Genomic DNA, 15,874 nt, shown 5'->3' on the forward strand with positions numbered 1-15,874 from the left:
CCGCCAACACACCCAGCTAATTTTTGTATTTTTAGTAGAGACAGGGTTTCACCATGTTGGCCAGGGTGGTCTTGAACTCCTGACCTAGTGATCCACCTGCCTTGGCCTCCCAAAGTGCTGGGATTACAGCATGAGCTAACACACCCAGCCATATTTTATGTATACTTTTTTATTTTTGGAAAAAAATCTGAATGTAGAGTGAAGTGGGCTTATTTCTCAGGGTCCCAGCATTCCAAGGCCAGGATCATTGTCATCGTCTTCCTTCCAGTTTTTTTTTTTTTTTTTTTTTTGAGACAGAGTATCCCTCTGTCGCCCAGGCTGGTGTGCAGTGGTGCAATCTTGGCTCACTGCAAGCTCTGCCTCCCAGGTTCACACCATCCTCCTGCCTCAGCCTCCCAAGTAGCTGGGACTACAGGCGCCCACCACCACGCCTGGCTAATTTTTTGTATTTTTAGTAGAGACGGGGTTTCACCATGTTAGCCAGGATGGTCTCGATCTCCTGACCTTGTGATCCGCCCGTCTTGGCCTCCCAAAGTGCTGGGATTACAGGCATGAGCCACCACGCCCGGCCTATTTTTGCTTTTTTAAATGAACATACTTTTTACATACTCTAGATCATTCTGAATTTAGAATTTTGCTTTTTTTCCTCTTTGTTTCCCACCTATTTCTCTCTCTCTTTTTTTCTTTTTCTTTTTTTTTCTTGTTTCCCACCTATTTTTGGGAGGCAGAGACAGGAGAATCGCTTGAGCGATCAGAGGTTTCAGTGAGCTGAGGTTGCACCACTGCATCCCAGCCTGGGTGACAGTGAAACCGTGTCCAAAAAAAAAAAAAAAAAGGCCCCTACAGCAGACATTTTATTTGTGTGTGTGTGTGCGTTTGTTGTTGTTGTTTTTAATGTCTGCAGGTTTTTTTTTTTTTCCCGCCATGGCTTTGTCACCCAGGTTGGAGTGGAAGACAACTTTTTCACAGACCCAGGGGCAGGGGTGGGGGGTGGTTCTGGGATGATTCAAGCGCTTTCCATTTATTGTGCACTTTATTTCTATGATTATGACATTGTAATATGTGATGAAAGAATTATACAACTCACCATCATGTAGAATCAGTGGGAGCCTGAGCTTGTTTTCCTGCAACTAGACGGTCCCATCTGAGGGTGATGGGAGACAGTGACAGATCATCAGGCATTAGATTCTCATAAGGAGTGTGCAACCCAGATCCCTCAACACTTGCAGTACACTCTGGCTCAGGCTCGTCGGAGAATCTAATGCTACAGATGGTCTGACAGGAGACGGAGCTAAGGCAGTCAAGGGGAGTGGCTGTAAACACAGATGAAGCTTCACTCACTCGCTATTCATCTCCTGCTGTCCAGTCCAGTTCCTGGTCAGTACCTGTCTGTGGCCTGGGGTTCGGGGACTCCTGCTGTATAGTGTATATTTTACTGATTTATTTATTTTCTGTCTTCTCTCTAGAATGATAGCCCTTTAAACAGAAGGACTCTGTTGTCTAGTATTTTACTGTTGTGTCGGCAGCACCTAGAATGACTCTTGGCACATGGCAGGTGCCCTATACATATTTACTGAACAAACATGTTTTTGTTTTCCTGAGGGCTGTGGTGCTTGGGTATATATCAGGGCGACCTGGGAAGCTAGTTAAAAATAGCAATAGGGGGCTGGGAGCGATGGCTCATGCCTGTAATCTCAGCACTTTGGGGAGCCGAGGCGGGTGGATCATGAGGTCAAGAAATAGAGACCAGCCTGGCCAACATGGTGAAACCCCCATCTACACTAAAAATACAAAAATTAGCTGGGTGTGGTGGCTCATGTCTGTAATCCCAGCTACTCAGGAGGCTGAGGCAGGAGAATCACTTGAACCCGGGAGGTGGAGGTTGCAGTGAGCCGAGATTGCGCTATTGCACTCCTGCCTGGTGACAGAGTGAGACTACGTCTCAAAAAAAAAAAAAAAAAAAAAAAAGAAAAAGAAAAAGAAAAAAAAAAGCAATATGGGCTGGGCAAGGTGGCTCACACCTGAAATTCTAGCACTTTGGGAGGCTGAGGTGGGCTGATCAGTTGAGGCCAGGAGTTTGAGACCAGCCTGGCTAACATGGTGAAAACCCATTTCTACCAAAATACAAAAATTAGCCGGGCGTGGTGGAACACACCTGTAATCCCAGCTACTCGGGAGGCTGAGGCAAGAGAATTGCTTGAGTCCAGGAGGCAGAGGTTGTAGTGAGCCAAGATTGTGCCACTGCATTCCAGCCTGGGCGACGGAGTGAGACTGTCTCAAAAAAAAAAAAAAATAGCAAGCAATGCCTAGGGCACCTGACACAATCCTAGGCACCCCGTTAAAGTCTGATGAAAACAAGGTCATTGTAAGAGGCACCCCTGGAAATCGCTATCGCATTTATCTCCTAAGCTTTCAGCAAAATTTGTTATTTCTGCTTTAACAGAGGCAAGGAAAATAGCAAAATATATTGAAATTGGTTTGTATTAAAAAAACTCCTTTGTAGTTAGGGCAGTAAATTATAGACATAGGATTCAATATAGGCCATAAATTGAATATTTTAGTGTGAGTAGAGTTGTATTGAGTGTTCCTTTGGGGATTAGAGTTTATTTCCTAAGCTTTTGTTCACTACATCATGAGTCTTTTCAATAAAACGATCTCACTGCCTGACAGCCAGACAAGCCTTTCAGTGATGTGAGAGGATTTTATTGGGTGTGGTTAACTCAGAAAATTGTTCTTTGAAGATACTTTATGACCAAATATTTACTAATGTCCCCTAGCAGGGGTGGGTTAATTTCAGAATACCTAAGAAAGCAAATAAATGTGAGATAACCAGGACACACACACACTCACACGCACACCCCCCTACTGCTTTCACTCTGCTGTAAGTAGACAAAAACCAAGAAATGTAATTTAAATAGAAGCTTGATACTAGCATGACCTCAACATTAAAAGTTCTTGGGAAGAGGAATGGGATTAGGACTGGTGGGCATGTCACACAGAGATTTAAATCCATCCATTTATCCATCTATTTGGAGCAGGTGGACATTTGCTTTACAACGCTAAGATTCAAGGCTTACAATTCAGTATTTTTCTTAACCAGGCAAATTTTTATATTTTTAGAAGAGATGGGATTTCACCATGTTGGCCAGGCTGGTCTCGAGCTCCTGGCCTCAAGTGATCTGCCTGCCTTGGCCTCGCAAAGTGCTGAGATTACAGGCATGAGCCAATGCACCTGGCCGAATTGTGTTTTTGAATATGTTTGATAATATACACAATAAATTAATATAATAGGATATATATATTATTTTTGCGTCACTAAAGAAAGATCTGGCCAGGCGCGGTGGCTCACGCCTGTAATCCGAGCACTTTGGGAGGCCAAGGCGGGTAGATCATGAGGTCAGGAGATCGAGACCATCCTGGCTAACATGGTGAAACCCCGTTTCTACTAAAAATATAAAAAATTAGCCGGGCGAGGTGGCGGGCGCCTGTAGTCTCAGCTACTCGGGAGGCTGAGGCAGGAGAATGGCGTGAACCTGGGAGGTGGAGCTTGCAGTGAGCCGAGATCGCGCCACTGCACTCCAGCCTGGGCGACAGAGCGAGACTCCGTCTCAAAAAAAAAAAAAGATCCACCGGGGGTTATAGGTATGTGCACATCACCTCAGTAGTTTAGACACCACTGTTTAGACCAATGCCACTGACTATGAGCCTTCACCTGGGCACGTCCTTAAACAGTGTGAATATCAGAATTCCCTGGTCCTGCTCCTCAAATATTCTGATTATTTAAATCCAGGTCGGGGCCCAGGAATCTGCATTTAACGGCTGCTCCAGCTGATTCTGATGTGTAATTATGGACAGGCCAGGACTTCTCAAAGTTTAATACGCATAGTTATTACTCATAGATCTTGTTAAAATGCAGATTCTGTTCAGTAGCTAGAGTAGGTTCCAAGATTCTGTATTTCTTTTTTTTAATTAAAAATTTTTTTTGATATGAAATAAATGTAAATATTTTCAGGGCACATGTGATATTCTGATAACATTTATATAATATGTAAAGATCAAATTAGTATAATTGGGATAGCTATCACCTTAAATATTTATCTTTTCTTGGCTGGTCACAGTGGCTCACGCCTATAACCCCAGCACTTGTGGGAGGTTGAGGCTTTCCTTTTTGAGGGAAGATTGCTTGAGACCAGCCTGGGCAGCATAGTGAGACCCAGTCTCTATTAAAAAAATTAGCCATGTGTGGTAGCACACACTTGTCATTTCAGCTATTCAGGAGGCTGAGCTGGAAGGATCGTTTGAACCTAGGGGATTGAGGCTGCAGTGAGCTATGATCGCACCACTGCCCTCCACCCTGGGCGACAGAGTAAACGCTCCCTCAAAAAAAGAGTTTTTTCTTTATGCTATGAATATTTAAATTATTCTCTTCTAGCTAGATGGAAATGCACAATAGATTATTGCTAACCATAGTTGCCTTACTGATCTATTGAATACGAGGTGATTATTTGTTCTAACTATATATTTGTACTCATTAATCACCTCTCAAGATTCTGTGTTCTAACAAGCTCCTGGGTAACACTGAATGTACTGGTCAGAGGCTCACACCTGGACTAGTGAAGGTTCAGACCTGGTTCTCAAAGTGTGGTGCTCAGAGCAGTGGCATCACCTGGGAGCTCTGCAGACCGGCAAATCCTCAGGCCCCATTCTAAATCCGTTGCATCCTGGGAGCAGGGCCAGCGGCTGCATCATGCCCTGCAGGTGATTCTGAAGCTCTGGTTTATGAGACAGCACCAGTACCCTCCCACCAGAGGCCTCTCTTCTGTCTTCCTCCAGCATCTTCATTGAACAGCCAGCTTCAAGCCCATCCTACTCCACAGAGGTGGGTCTTTGGCAACCCTGGAGCCCCTTCCTTCCGAAGGCCTGCCTTCAGAACCTCTCCCTGCATTCCCCAGCACAGCAGGCAGGCCCAGTTCAGCCGAGATGACGGGGTTGCTGTTGAGAAGGCTGACAGGCCCTCTCATCAAGGCGTGATTGGCAGCGCTCTAATGAGCAGAAAGAGAATGGCGCGCCTCTAGAATGATGTTTGCTCTGTAAATATTTGACATTATCTACCCTGAAAACCTGAAAGAGAACTTCATTTTTCTTTCTTTTTCTGGGAATACAGCAAGTCACGGAACACCCATAAGTATAATTAGTCTGACAAGGGAGTTTCTGATTGGGACTGGGGACCTCGGATGTGGGAACAGTCGTAGGCGTCTTTGTCTCTGCTGTTCAGGGTAGATGAGGGTTGCTTACCTGTGGCCGTGGGAATCCCAGCTCCCTTAGCAAAGGCCTGTGCACAGTCATGCGGGCACGTTGCGGATTCACATTCAGTAGGTCTGGGGCAGGGCCTGAGTCTGCATTTCTACCGAGCTGTCGGGAGCCACCGTTCCTGCTGGTTTGAGGGCAAGATCTGGAGGACATTCTTACTGCTGTTGCCAACTTAATGTCCGCAGATGGTTCAGACGTCATTTAGGGTGTGGCTTTTGGCTTTAGAACAGGTGTGGGTTTGAATTCTTTCTCTACACAAGAATTCACATTACTAGCTGTGTGACTTTGGGGAAATTAGCTTGCCTCTCTGAGTCTATACCATGGAATTCATGAGAACACCTAGATTTTAGGGTGGTATTAATCAACCTTTTTTTTTATTTTAAAAATTAATCGTATTTTCCAACATAGGGTCTCACTCTGTTGCCCAGGCTGGAGTGCAGTGGTGTGGTCATGGCTCACTGAAGCCTTGACCTCCCGAGCTCAAGTGATCCTCCCATCTCAGCCTCCCAAGTAGCAGCTTCCCACCACAGGCTCATGCCACCATGTTTGACTAATTTAACAAAATTTTTTTTTTTTTTTTTTTTTTTTTTTTGAGATGGAGTCTCACTCTGTCGCCCAGGCTGGAGTGCAGTGGCCGGATCTCAGCTCATTGCAAGCTCCGCCTCCCGGGTTTAAGCCATTCTCCTGCCTCAGCCTCCTGAGTAGCTGGGACTACAGGCGCCCGCCACCTCGCCCGGCTAGTTTTTTGTATTTTTTAGTAGAGACGGGGTTTCACCGTGTTAGCCAGGATGGTCTCGATCTCCTGACCTCGTGATCCGCCCGTCTAGGCCTCCCAAAGTGCTGGGATTACAGGCTTGAGCCACCGCGCCCAGCCAACAAAATTTTTTTTTTGTAGAGATGGAGTCTACCTATGTTGCCCAGGCTGGTGTCAAACTCCTGAGCTTAAGTAACCCTCCCCCATTGGCCTCTCAAAGTGCTGGGATTGTAGGTGTGAGCCTTTTTTTTTTTTAAATTGCCTTTTTATTTTTAATTGCCCCTGTTGGGAAGTGTTTTAAGACATTTTGTTCCTACTCGTCCCCTCCCCATGATTTTTTAAAAAACAGACCTACATTCTATGCCTTTTAATTGTTCCTTTCTTTCTTTTTTATTTTTATTTGTAGACATAGGGGGTCTCCCTTTGTTGCCCAAGCTGATCTTGAACTCTTGGCTTCAAGCGATCCTCCCCGCTCAGCCTCCCAAAGTGTTGGGATTACAGGCTTGAGCTGCCATGCCCGACCCCAACACCAATGACATTTTAATATCAGAGATACTCAGTATATTTTTTATGTTCTGTGGCCCTTTGGAAGGCCACAGAGCATTGCAATCGCTAAGCCTTTTCACTCTTCAACAATTAATTTTTGCCCACTTGGGAGTGATATAATCCTATTGAACATGCATGTTTTAGGGAAATTGTGAAAGAATTAGAACAGATTATTTCTGCCAAGAACCTAATGCAGAGTCAGTGCTCAATAATGTACTAATGTGTATTATACAAGGTATGTTACTGATCGCACATTAACATACATGATCTTCTTTCCCAGTCCAACACCCGCATATTGAGTATAAATGGGAGAGTGCAGGAGTAGAAGGAGGCAATTGCTTGAGGCTGAGGGGACTGTGTGCTGTCACAGCGCAGTTCAGGATCTGAGGTTAGGCTCGGGTCTCCGTTTGCTCCATGGCTCTGCACAGCTGCGAGCTCTCCCGCCTGGTCCTCTGTGTCTTCATCTCTCCCGTGCATGGTGCACGTCTCCCTCTATAGTGCAGTGTGGAGCTGTATTAGTCAGGGCCCTCCAGAGGGACAGAATTAATAGGACATATGTATATATGTTTTGTTTGTTTGTTTTGTTTTTTTTTTAAGACAGAATATCACTCTGGAGTGTCACCCAGGCTGGAGTGTAGTGGTGTAATCTCGGCTCACTGCAACCTTCACCTTCCAGGTTCAAGCAATTCTCCTGCCTCAGCCTCCTGAGTAGCTGGGACTACAGGTGACTGCCACCACGCCCGGCTCATTTTTGTATTTTTATTTATTTTTATTTTTATTTTTTTTGAGACAGAGTCTTGCTCTGTTGCCCAGGCTGGAGTGCAGTGGTGTGATCTTGGCTCACTGCAACCTCCACCCCCTGGGTTCAAGCAATTCTCCTGTCTCAGCCTCCCGAGTAGCTGGGATTACAGGCATACAGACCACCACACCCGGTTACTTTTTGTATTTTTAGTAGAGACAAGGTTTCACCATGTTGATCAGGCTGGTCTTGAACTTCTGACCTCAAGTGATCCACCTGCCTCAGCCTCCCAAAGTGCTGGGATTACAGATGTGAACCATCATGCCCGGCTGGATATATGTACATATGGCAGGCAGCTCATTAAGGAGAACTGACTCACACGATCACAAGGTAAAAGTCCTACAATAGGGCCATCTGCAAGTTGAGGAGCCAGGAAGCCAGTGGTGGCTCAGTCCAAGTCCCAAAACCTCAAAAGTAGGGAAGCCGACGGTGCAGCCGTCAGTCTGCGGCCGTCTGAGAGTCTCTGGCAAACCACTGGTGTAAGTCCAAGAGTCCAAAGGGTGAAGAACGTGGAGTCTGGTGTTCAAGGGTAGGAAGCATCCAGCATGGGAGACAGATGAAGGCCAGAGGACTCAGCAAGCCAGCTTATCCCACCTTCTTCTGCCTGATTTTTCTAGCTGCACTGGCAGCCGATTGGATGGTGCCCACCCACACTGTGGGTGCATCTTCCCAAGGGTGGGTCTTTCTCTCCCAGTCCACTGACTCAAATGTTAATCTCTTCTGGCATCACCCAGATACACCCAGATACACCCAGAAACAAGACTTTGCGTCTTTCAGTCCAGTCAAGCTGACACTAAACCATCACCGGAGCATACCTGAGGCTGCTTGGAGCGAGACTATCACCCGGCCTTTGTCACGTGCACCACTCCAACGTGGCTTCATCGCGCTCCCACTGTGCCTTAGCCACAGGGTGCGGTGCTGGGGACGCAGGCTGGGGCTTGAGGGGGAAGGCTGCTGGAGCCCTGCCCCTAGTGCACATGGGAGACAAGCAGACAGCTCACATGACCGCAACTGCCAGGACCTTTGCAAGAGGGAGGTCCAGGGTGGGACTGGAGGGCAGGGAACATTTTCTAAGCTGAGAGTCGGAGGCAGTCCCTAGGGGAAGCTGAAGGGTGAGTGACGGTGGGAAGACCAGGGTCCCAGCATGTGCAAAGGTACGGAGGCAGGAGAGCACCTGGCAGGTGCTGGGATCCAGAGGACTCCAGTTTGGCTGGAGTGTAGAATGTGCTGGAATGGCAGGAGCCAGACCAGACAGAGTCTCAGGCCTGCTGAGGCCTTTGGAACATATCTGGGGCCACAGGGGGACTATAAAAGTAATCAATCCAGGATGAGCGCAGGCAGGATAGGCTGGGGGCGCAGGAAGCTTGTCCTTACTTCTGAGAACATCGTGTGTTTTCCCAAAGCCTTTCCGTTTCCCTCGGGACAGGAGGAGCTTAGTTTTGGAGCCTGGGAAGCAGACCACGGAGGGACTGGAAGACCTAGGGGGGGAAGTGGGACGCCAGGTCATATTTCAGAGGTCTTTGCTTATCACGTTTACTTTCTCTGGGAAGTGCCTGTTCTCCATTATTCATCCTTCAGCCTCCAGGCCTCACTGGGTCTTCTTAGAAGTCCTGGGACACCTCCTGGTAATAGCATGGGCCTTAGGTCCCTCAAGTTTGTACATAGTGAAGAAACTATCATTTCTAAAGAGCCCACCACTTGCCAAGACTCATGCTTACAAGAGTGTGGACTTTCCCACATCCACAAACGTTAAGTCTGAATTTCAGGTCTACATGTTAAGTGGTGTGTGATACTGAGCAATGCGAATCTTCTCATCTGTGAAATCGGGGGTGACTAGTACCCCATGGACTGCCGTGAGAATCAGCCCATTTCTTAGCATGATGTCTTACTAGGTAAGAGTCACTACACAGCACATATGAAGGTATTTGCTAAGACTCATTTATGTATCTGTTGATCCTTCCTTCCTCCCTCCCTCCCTCCTTTCCTCGCTTTCTCCCTTCCTCCCTCCCTCCCTCCCTTCCTTTCTTTTTTGAGACAGGGTTGAGACAGGGTCTTGCTCTGTCGCCCAGACTGAAGTGCAGTGGCACAACCATGGCTCACTGCAGGCTTGACCTCCGGGACTCAGATGATTCTCCTGTCTCACCCTCCTGAATAGCTGCGACTATAGGCATATGCCACCACACCTGGATAATTTTTTTGATTTTCTGTAGAGATGGAGTTTCATCATGTTGCCCAGGCTGGTCTCAAATTCCTGGGCTCAAGCGATCTGCCTGCCTTGGCCTCCCAAAGTGCTCAGATTACAGGTGTGAGCCACCATGCCAGGCCTGATTCTTTTCTGTGTGTGTGTGTATATATATATAAATTTTTTTTTTTTTTTTTTTTAAGCAACTGTGCAGTGTGAGGGCTGACAGACTGTGTTGCAGAAGCTGGTGAAACAGTTGGAGACCAAGAAGGATTTGGCTCCTGCCTTCACGAGTCTGAAATCTAGTGACAGAGTAATGAGGCTCGTCAAAGATTTTTGGTAAACGACTAGATAGTAGATATTTTTGGCCTTGGGGAACAAAAAGCAAAATTGTATTATGATGACATCACCGTAACCCAGAGGAGGATGCCATGCAGTGGTGTAGAGTGAGGAGAGATCCATGTAAGTTTCTGTAGCAAATGCTTCACTTGACTGTTGTAAAGTGCAAGCAGCCATAGATAAGTAATCAAATGAGCATGGCTGTGTTCCAATAAAACTTGATTGAATGGCTGGGCACGGTGGCTCAAGCCTGCAATCCCAACACTTTGGGAGGCCAGCGGGGGTGGATCACGAGGTCAGGAGATCGAGACCATCCTGGCTAACATGGTGAAACCCTGTCTCTACTAAAACTACAAAAAAATTAGCTGGGCGTGGTGGCGGGCACCTGTAGTCCCAGCTACTTGGGAGGCTGAGGCGGGAGAATGGCATAACCCGGGAGGCAGAGCTTGCAGTGAGCCGAGATCACTCCACTGTACTCCAGCCTGGGTGACAGAGCGAGACTCTGTCTCAAACAAAACAAAACAAAACAAAACAAAACAAAACAAAAAAACTTTATGAAAAACAAAACAGGTGGTGAGGGCTGGGCTTGCCCCACACGTTGTAATCTGCTGACCCCTGGTTGAGAATTGGCCAAGACCACAAACAATGGAGCCAGTTGGCCTGGCTGAATCCCAACTCTGCCACTTACTAGCCTGTGGAGATTGAATAACTTATTTGCCCTCTCTGTTCCTCAGTTTCCTCATCTGTCATATGGAGGAGATAATTGTACTCACCTCAGAGGGTTGTTTGTTTGGATTAAAGGAAATAATATAGGCAGACTGCTTAGAAAAACGATTGGCATGTGGTGTGTACCATTATACTTCTAAGCTGTTCATTTTAGTATAAGTGAGGAAGGTAGGTGTTCATTAATGATGATCCTGCCAAGCAGGATAAAATTACAACTGTCATAAGTGCTGGAAGACAAGGTCCTAGAGGGACTTCAGCTAATTTAGGGGCAATTGCTCAGATGTGCCCTGAGACCTTTTCTCCACTCCTCTGGGGCAGAAAAGTGCCATAGTGGCCACTTAATTTTAATGCATTTTTATCACTTTTTTAGTTTCTTTCACATGTTGTGGTCATACTATATTGATATGTTTCTGGAAAAATTGGAAAAAACACTTCACCCCAAAGATAAATATAATCTCAGTGTAAAAAGTATAAATTGACCGGGTGCGGTGGCTCATGCCTATAATCCCAGCACTTTGGGAAGCCGAGGTGGTTGGATCACGAGGTCAGGAGTTCGAGACCAGCCTGGCCAACATAGTGAACCTCCATCTCTACTAAAAATAAAAAAATTAGGTGGGCATGGTGGCGTGTGCCTGTAGTCCCAGCTACTCGGGAGGGTGAGGCAGGAGAATCACTTGAACTTGGGAGGCAGAGGTTGTGGTAAGCTGAGATCGCACCATTGCACTCCAGCCTGGGCAACAGAGCTAGATTCCACTTCATAAATAAATAAATAAATAAACAAACAAATAATACAAAAAAATGTAGAAGAGGCCAGGCGCGGTGGCTCACGCCTGTAATCCCAGCACTTTGGAAGGCTGAGGTAGATAGACCTTGAGGTCAAGCGATCGAGACCAGCCTAGCCAACATGGTGAAACCCTGTCTCTACTGAAAATACAAAAATTAGCCGGGCATGGTGGTGTGTGCCTGTAATCTCAGCTACTCAGGAGGCTGAGGCAAGAGAATCGCTTGAACTCGGGAGGTGGAGGTTACAGTGAGCTGAGATCGCACCACTGCACTCCAGCCTGGGTGACACAACGAGACTCCGTCTCACAAACAAACAAACAAACAGAAAAAAATATTTTGTAAGTTAAGAAAAAGAAAAAAACATACCAAAGAATATAAAAGTAAACATTATTCATAATTCTACCACCAATAACATTGGTCTATGTTCCTTGTCTATCTTCATTTTTTTCTATTTTGTTTTTTAATAAATATACTGTGACTATTTTTAAGTGCTCAAGTATTCATGACTGTGTACTATTCTATGGCATAGATGCACCAACATTTATTTAATCAGCCTCTTATTTTAGAACACTTAGATTTATTCTAATATTTCACTCTTATAACCAATGTTATGATCGAACATTCTTATTAAATAAATCTCAGTGCACATCTTCAATTATTTTTGAGGAAGGCTCTCCAGAATAGTAGTTAATCAAAGGGTGTACACGTTTTAGAGAAATTGATCAATACTGTTTATTTTCCAGAAAGTTGCTATCCATTTTTGCTTTCAGCAACAATGTGTGTGTATATCTCTTCTGAGCCCTCTCCAACAATGGGAACATTTTTCTTTATTTTCGTCAGTTTGATAAGTGAAAATGATTTCTTCTTGTTTTACTTATTCTACATCCCTTTGGTTATTATTGTCACTTGTCTTAAATGTTTATTCACCATTTTAATTTATCAATTTTGTAATGTTGGCTTATAAATTTTGCCAAAAGTTTTCTATTTGGATATTTATTTATTTTTCTTAGAGATATATAACACTCTTCATATCATTAATTAGAACTGTCACAATTAATCATGTATTAATATAAATAATTTTCCTCCAATGACTTTTCACTGTATTTACAGTATTTGTGTGTGTGTGTGTGTGTTTTGACTCCTGCAGTTTTTATTATTTCTTCCTTTTATTTTTTTCTTACCATTTAAGGAAGAAATAATTTAAGACTGGAACTTGAGACTTTTAAGGTTGGGAATGACTTCCTTGACTGATATCAGCTATCAACATAGATTTTATTCTAATTGTTTTATGATTTGTTTTCTGGATATAATCCTTTAGTTCATCTGGAATATACTTTAATTTATAGCATAAAATAAATACTTAACTTCAGTTTCTGGTAAGCTTATCAATTGTCTGAGTACTATTTTATTTTATTTTTTGTTATTAGTATTAGTATTTGAGACAGAGTCTTACTCTGTCACCCAGGCTGGAGTGCAGTGGCACAATCTCAGTTCACTGCAACCTCAGCCTTTCAGCTTCAAGTGAGTCTCGTGCCTCAGCCTCCCAAGTAGCTGGGATTATAGACTCGCATGACCACACCCAGCAAATCTTTGTATTTTTAGTAGAGTTGGGGTTTTGCCATGTTGGGTAGGCTGGTCTCGAACTCCTGACCTCAAGCATTCCCCCTGTCTCAGCCTCCCAAAGTGCTGGGATTCCAGGCGTGAGCCACTGCCTTTTATTATTTTTAATTGACACATAATAGTACGTATTTATGGTATACAGTACAATATTTTGATAAATGTATACCTGTGTAATCGTCAAATCAGAGTAATTATCATACCTTTCACCCCATTTATCATTTTTATTGGATACGAATGCATCGTTTCTCCACAAATCTAAAATTTACTTTTGGACGATGCTAAATTCTTACTTAAGCACTTAACATATTCGGGGACATTATTTTGTTTTACATTGAGATGTCAGTTCACCCTTGTGCCCGCCCAGAATTTTAAGATTATTATAGATAAGTCTATTTTCATACCTAATAGGGACATTCCCTTATCATAAATATATTTACTACTTTATCTAAAATCCTTGCTCTTTAATTATGAAAAGTGTGCACTTAGTAAAAAACTCAGCAAGATTGTAGTGTTTTTAAAGTGCTCAATTTGTTGAAAACAGATTCCGATTTGCGATGTGAAAGACACAGAAGAGATTGGATATATTGGGGACTTGTTTGAAGACCCCTTCGTTCATCCATCCCGAACCCTTTTACTTGGGAGCCGAGTCTTGGCTTCCACAGGACTCCCGGGCCTCTGTGCTGAGACCTCTTTTTTTCTTTTAGACGGAGTCTCACTCTGTTGCCCAGGCTGGAGTCCAGAGGCACAATCTTAGCTCACTGCAACCTCTGCCTCCTGGGTTCAAGGGATTCTCCTGCTTCAGCCTCCTGAATAGCCGGGACTATAGGCACATGCCACCACGCCTGGATAATTTTTTGTATTTTTAGTAAGAGAAGGGGTTTCACCATGTTGACCAGGATGGTCTTGATTTCCTGACCTCATGATCTGCTTGTCTCAGCCTCCCGAAGTGCTGGGATTACAGGCGTGAGCCACAGCGCTCGAGCGCGCCCCCCCCTCGCTGTTTTTTTTATTTAGACAGAGTTTTGCTCTGTTGCCCAGGCTGGAGTGCAGTGGTCCAATGTCAGTTCACTGCAACCTCCGCCTCCTGAGTTCAAGCGATTCTCCCGCCTCAGCCTCCTGAGTAGCTGGGATTACAGGTGCCCGCCACCACACCCGGCTAATTTTTGTATTTTTAGTAGAGACAGGGTTTCGCCACGTTGGCCAGGCTGGTTTCGAACTCCTGACATCAGGTGATCTGCCTGCCTTGGCCTCTTAAAGTGCTGGGATTCCAGGCGTGAGCCACTGCACTCAGCCTGTGCTTGGACTTTTTAAGGGACTGCCTTGAGTCCACTGGTTTTAGGGCAAACACACACGGCTTGTGGTTCCCTGAGACCACGCTCTGTAACCTAGTCGGAGCTCACTGAGGCCCCTGGCTGCCCAGAAAGTTCAGATATTTTAATAGCATGTTCTGTGATTGTATAACGTTCTTGAGAAATGCCTCCCTGCACTAGGGGAAGGATGAAAGCGGTGACTCCTGGTAGATTCAGGCAGTGGTCAGGCAGCGGGAGGGAGGGAGCATTTTAGAGACTGTGGCTGGAGACTTCCCAGGTCTTCAGAAGAACAGCATTGATTTATTTAACAAGTATTTGTTGGACACGTATTGTATGTCAGGCATTATGCTTCTTATAGGAATACACGAACAAAACAGACATTGGTTTCTGTTTTCACATGGTGACCTGTGAAGGAAATTGACCACACATTAAATGACAACAAAGCTGGTGATCCGGGCTGAGGGGTGGAGTAACGGGGCGCTGTAGATGAGGGCTAAGGGAGCACCTTTCAGAAGAGGAGATCCCAAGGCAGAGACATGGGAAATACGAAGAAGCCTGGCTAGGCGGCTCACACTGTCACCAGAGGGAATGGTGGTGTGTGCTTTAGGAACTGTTGTAAGGTAGCATGGCTAGAGCTGTGTGTCTAAAGGAGAGATGAGGTCAGGAAAGCAGGCAGGGGACAAACCAGGAAGGTTCAATACCGCCTGGGGGGCTGGGTGTGGTGGCTCATGTCTGTAATCACAGCACTTTGGGAGGATGAGGCAGGCGGATTGCCTGAGGTCAGGAGTTTGAGACCAACCTGGCCAACATGGTGAAACCTCTTCTCTACTAAAAATACAAAAATTAGCCGGGTGTGGTGGTGGGCGCCTGTAATCCCAGCTGCTTGGGAGGCTGAGATAGGAGAATTGCTTGAACCTGGGAGGCAGAGATTGCAGTGAGCCGAGATACGCCACTGCACTCCAGCCTGTGTGAGAGAGCGAGATTCTATTTCCAAAAAAAAATACTGCCTGGGGAGGAGTTTGGATTTCTTTCTAAGTGAGATGGGGTGCTGCAGAGGCCCTGCCCACACTCCTTGGCATTGACCATTTCCTTGCATGTCGTTCATCTTTGCTGCCAGTTTCAAACACCTGGCACTCTGTGCCTTGAGGTGTTCTCTGGCCTCTGAAGACTGTTTCTTCCAACCTTTGGGCAGATGGAAGTGCTAGGAATTGATGTCCCCCGACTCTACCCTGCAGCAGCCGTCGACTAATAACTGAGCAGAGGTGGTGTATAAATACCCCAGCTTCCTCACCCCTCAGGCAGGATTACTGAGGCATGCTGCACAGTGTCTTTCAGAGCTCCCCAGTGGGATTGGAGTCCGTTGCCCATGGCGATAATTGTTCTTAAGGCCTCTTTTTTGGGCATTCTTCCTTTCCTGTTTCCCTCCCCATTCCTCTCTTACTGTTTCCTGGATTCACCTCCTATATGAACTACTCGCCCTGATCTCACATTCTCATCTCAGGCCC

Source organism: Chlorocebus sabaeus, chromosome 2 (assembly GCF_047675955.1).
Source record: "Chlorocebus sabaeus isolate Y175 chromosome 2, mChlSab1.0.hap1, whole genome shotgun sequence".
Taxonomy (NCBI): Eukaryota; Metazoa; Chordata; class Mammalia; order Primates; family Cercopithecidae; genus Chlorocebus; species Chlorocebus sabaeus.